The sequence below is a fragment of the Amblyomma maculatum genome, chromosome 1 (assembly GCF_055883805.1).
Source record: "Amblyomma maculatum isolate TAMU_Amacu chromosome 1, ASM5588380v1, whole genome shotgun sequence".
Lineage (NCBI taxonomy): Eukaryota > Metazoa > Arthropoda > Arachnida > Ixodida > Ixodidae > Amblyomma > Amblyomma maculatum.
In genome coordinates this window covers 172,892,593-172,897,763 of record NC_139344.1, presented here as the reverse complement: position 1 = coordinate 172,897,763, position 5,171 = coordinate 172,892,593, and the positions used below count along the sequence as shown (strand labels likewise).

Genomic DNA, 5,171 nt, shown 5'->3' with positions numbered 1-5,171 from the left:
AGGGGTCGCCATGGAGACCACAAAAGTGCTACCTAGGCTTGCATTTGTCTCTCCGGAGACGGCGACGTCACCTCCGGACCTCCACCACGACTGCGGGAACGCGAACGTTGGCACTTCCCCTTGTGTTTCGACGTGCGCCGGCGGCGGCGGTGCTTCACGCTTACCAGATCATCTTTACTCGAGTCAGATGCGCATTTTCCTCAGCGCTTATGAAGATGCACTTCAGCAGGAGGGACGGCCTCAGCTGCAAGTAGAGTGGCCTGACCTGCCAGCTCTTCCTCGGCATTGACCTCAGTGGCTGGAGTAACCGGGGCGGTATCTTTGGCAGGATTAGAACAGGTGGCAGGCTATCATGTGCCGGATTCGGCGTCTCATATCTGTAGCAAAGCCAGCGCGAACACGCGCTGCAACACGAACGCTGGTCGGCACTGAACAACAAAGTTTATTGCCCAGAGCAGAGATTTTAAACCTCTCGTGCTGAGAGGGTTACAGAAGAGGGAGAAAAGCGTGAGCGACAGGAACGCAGTCACGCGGCTGCATTCAGCACAGGAACGCAGGCAAGCGCGGCTGTCTTTGGCACAAGAACGCAGGCACGCGGCTGCCTTCGGCACAACCCAAGAAATACAACATTTCTCCTCCCTTAAAATTGAAACCGCTGTACCGGTTTTCTTATTCTGAAGGATCGTCTGAGCGTGGCGTGCAGGGGTTCAGTCAATTCCGACGGAACCAGTGGGCGCTCCGTTCTGCAGATGGTACTTCACTCTGGTCGGCTGCTGACGCTTGAGGGCTTTGTTCTTGCTCCGATTCAGTGGTCCTGGGTGTATGCACTGGTGGCAGATCCGCACTGGTCGCCTTGTTAGGACCGCCTTCCAACTGCGCGCTTGCAGTGGCCTCTACAGACGCAGTCCCTGGCATACTCTTGACGACGGCGGACTTGGTCGACGTGGTGCTGCACTACTCCGGTTGGCGTGTTCTGTTATCATGCTCGCCCCCGACGTGGTCTGTACACTCCCAGGCACCCTTCTTTGGCCGGCGCCGTAGTTCCGCACGTATAAGCTGCTACCTGGCGTGATGGTCCAGTCGTGAGCGTCCGCCGACGAGTCCGCATCTCTGGGTGGCAGACATGTGTCTAGCCGGGAACGTAGCTGATAGTCGAGAAGCATCTCGGAAGGTGACCTTCCTTCTCTTTGGGGGGTCCGCCTGTAGTTGAATAACAAACGCATGAGGTTGTCTTCCAGCTTTCAGTCTCCCATTTTCCGCAACCCGTCCTTCACGGTCCGAACCGCTCTTTCTGCTGCTCCGTTAGACTGGGGGTGGAAAGGCGCAGTGCGCAGGTGCACGATATTGTTTCTCGATACGAAAGTGGCGAATTCCTGACTTGTGAATTGGGTGCCATTATCGGACACGATTGTGCGTGGCACGCCAAACCGGCAAAACATGCTCCTTAGCCATCGGATTGTACTAGCGGTATTCGCGTGCTTCAAGGGTACTGCTTCAATCCACTTCGTGTGGGCATCAACCACTATCCGTATCATCTTGCCGCCTAACAGCCCCGCAAAATCGATGTGAATACGAGACCACCGGTCCGCGGTCTTCGGCCAACTCACTAGTGGGGCTGCCGTAGGCATTGGCAGGTTCTGCGCGCAGTTGCGACACTGCGGAGACAAGTTTTGAATGTCCCTGTCCAGGCCTGGCCACCAAAACAATGAACGCGCGACTGATTTCATTGCCGAGGATCCCTGATGGGTTTCATGTAGCAGCTGCAACATGCGTTCCTGCGCTTTCCGCGGTATCACCACTCTGTTGCCCCAGTAGATAAGACGGTGTGCCCACGATAGATCCAGCTTACGATCAAAAAACGGCAACAAGTCTCTCGCCATTCCTGTAGTCGTTTTAGGCCATCCATGCAAAATGCAGTGTGTGACACTGGCTAACCTCGGGTCTTTGGCCGTCAGCTCTTGCAATTCGCGCGTCGTCACTATACCTTCTTCCAGGGATTCCAATGAAAGGACATACTCCGGCGGTTCACCCTCGGTCCCCGGTTCCGTAGTCGGCGCTGGTAGCCTGCTGAGGGCATCTGCTGGCAGCAGCTGTTTCCCTGGCACGTAGTGTAACTTGTACTGGTAGCCACCCAAGAATAGTGCCCGCCGTTGAATTCGCGCGGCAGCCATCGGCGGCGTCTGACGGTCAGGCCTGAGCAGTCCCAGCAGTGGTTGGTGGTCGGTCACCAGGGTAAACTGCCGACCTAGAAGATAGTCACGAAAACGAGAAACGCCAAAGATGAGGGCTAGTGCTTCTCGCTCCAGCTACGAGTAGTTTTGCTCTGCTTTTGTTAGTGTTCTGGAACGGAACCCCATTGGCATGTGTTCATTTCCTATCAAATGAAACAGCACTGCGCCCACACCATACGGAGATGCGTCACACTCTCATTTCAGCTCCTTGTTAGGATCAAAATGCACGAGAATTTGTGCATTCTTCAGGCTTTGTTTAGCTCGCTCGAATGCCGACTGGTGCGGCTGTAACCACTCCCAACGGGTTCTTTTTCCCATGAGTCGATATAACGGGCTGAGCACAGTCGACATATTCGGCAGAAACCGTGCGTAATACGTGAGCATACCAAGGAACGAACGCAGCTCGCTCACGTTACTTGGGCGCGGGGCTTGCATAATGGCGTCTACGTTTTTTTCGATAGGGTGTAGGCCTTGCCGATCTATACGATGCCCAAGGTAAGTCACTGAAGTCTGCCGGAACTTGCATTTGTCGGCCCTAAGCTTGATACCATGCTCCCGGAATCGTTCCAACACATTCTTGAGCCGCGTTCCGTTGTCTCCTTTGCCTTCGGACACTAACACATCATCAAGGTAGGCTTGGACGCCTGGTAGCCCGCTGACTACAGAGTCCATCTTTCTTTGAAATATAGCTGGGGCAGAAGCTATTCCAAACGGAAGTCTGTTGTAACAAAAAAGTCCGCGATGCGTGTTGATGACACAAACTCCGCGTGACGCTTCGTCAAAGAGCACTTGATTGTACGCGCCCTTCAAATCCAAGGTGCTGAAGTATTCACCTCCATTTAAGTTCGCGAATATGTCCTCGACCACTGGAAGTGGGTAATGCTCTATATCACAAGCCGTGTTAAGCGTGACTTTAAAGTCTCAGCATATTCTTACGGTGCCACCCTTTTTCAGGGCAACTACGATGGGCGTAGCCCATTCTGAATGTTGAACGGGTGATAAGACACCAAGGGACAATAACCGACCAATTTCACGAGATACCTTATCACGGAGGGCGTAAGGAAGTGATCTGGCCTTACACAACTTCGGCGTGGCAGGCGGTCCCTTGATGAGCCCCTGGTCTGTCGAAAAGACATCTTTATACTCAACGAGCAGTCTGTTCACCATGTGGTCGCTTGGCGCGTTTCTTGTTGTCGAATCCTGCGCAGCGAGTTCTGTCATCGGAACGCCCGTCCTGCCAAGTGCCGCAATCAGATCGCGACCGCACAGGCTCGGTCCTGAACAGTCGAGCACAATAAGTGGACAGGTTACCGACACATTTTTGTATCGCACCGGAAGTTAGAGTTCGCCAAGCACCGGCAGTTGTCCCGCGTAACATGACAACTTCACATGTGGCGTTTTCAAGCGTGGCCACTGCGTTCGGTGTCGGTCGTAAACGTTCCGTGATATGACGCACACCGGGGATCCTGTGTCCACTTCCATTTCCAGATCTATTTCCCCCCACCGAAATGCGCGGCGAAACGGTGGTTCCAACCCGTTTTTCCTTTCCGAAATTAACGTCCAGACGTGTGCCTCATCCGTGCTCTCGTTGCCAGACGCTGTTTCAATTGTCAGTGCCTTGAAACTCGCAGTTCGCCTACCAGCATTTCCATCTGTTCTGGCCTTGTAGCATTTCTTTGCCAAATGACCGCGTTGCCTGCAGCGGAAACATCGTGAGTTAGCCCAGCGGCAGGCGTTATCACCGTATGTCGCGCTTCCACATCGTCCGAACTCTTGCACTGCGCCGCTGGTATGATTATCTCGCGATGAAGAGCGATGACTGGCTTGCATTCTTAGCACCGTTGGTTGTTCTGCATTAATATCGTTTGCATCGTTCTCGGCTGTTTCTGCTGCTATTGCCAGCGTTTCAGCCTCCTCCAGCGTCAAGTCTTTCTTCGCCAGTAACTGCTTGTGTAGGTTAGTTGAGCGTACACCGCAAACAATTCTACCCCTCAGCATTCGGTCTAGCGCAGTCCCAAAATTGCAGCCGTCTGCTATGCGCCGTATTTCGACCAGAAATGCCTGCATTGCCTCACCCTCTTGTTGACAACGGGTGCAAAATTTATAGCTCTCCGCTATCTCGTGACGCTTCGGGTCGTAGTAGCTGTTTAAAGCTGCGACTGCTTCGTCATAAGTGAGGGAATTCGGCGTCCGAGGTGCAATTCGTCCTGCTAACACTTGAACAGTCTGCATGCCGAGTGCTGCCACAAGCAAGGCTCGCTGCCGTCTTGGGTCGGTAACAGCATTGGCTTCAAAATATGCTTCAGCCCTTGTATAGTACGCTTTCCACTTATCTGATGTGTCGTCGAAAGTCAGGAGCTGCAGGCTGGTCATAGCTCTCGTCGGTGCTTCACGTTGCGGCAGGCTGTCGGCTTCAACTTTTACCGCATGGGTAATTTTCCAACTCGTCGCCACTGTAGTAAAGCCAGCGCGAACACGCGCTGCAACACGAAAGTTGGTCGGCAGTGAACAACAACGTTTATTGCCCAGAGCCGAGATTTTAAACCTCTCGTGCTGAGAGGGTTACAGAAGAGGGAGAGAAGCGTGAGCGACAGGAACGCAGTCACGCGGCTGCCTTCAGCACAGGAACGCAGGCAAGCGCGGCTGTCTTTGGCACAAGAACGCAGGCACGTGGCTGCCTTCGGCACAACCCAAGAAATACAACAAGCTCTTCGTCGGCATTGACCTCAGTGGCTGGAGTAACCGGGGCGGTATCTTTGGCAGGATTAGAACAGGTGGCAGGCTCCATATCATGTGCCGGATTCGGCGTCTCATATCGAAGCAGCGTCTCACTTGAGGAACAACCGTTGTATTAGCTGTGGTAGCCGTGTCCACACTAGCAGCTGAAAGGACACCAGCCGCGTCAAGCACTTCTGTGGCGTCCATAATATGCTCTTGTAT

The 5,171-nt window shown here is 53.7% G+C and overlaps 1 pseudogene; it reads right to left on the bottom strand.

The window, feature by feature from the left end:
* Positions 1-1,059: 1,059 nt before the first annotated feature.
* Positions 1,060-4,650, bottom strand: LOC146204914 (uncharacterized; annotated as a pseudogene).
* Between the last annotated feature and the right edge of the window lie 521 nt (positions 4,651-5,171).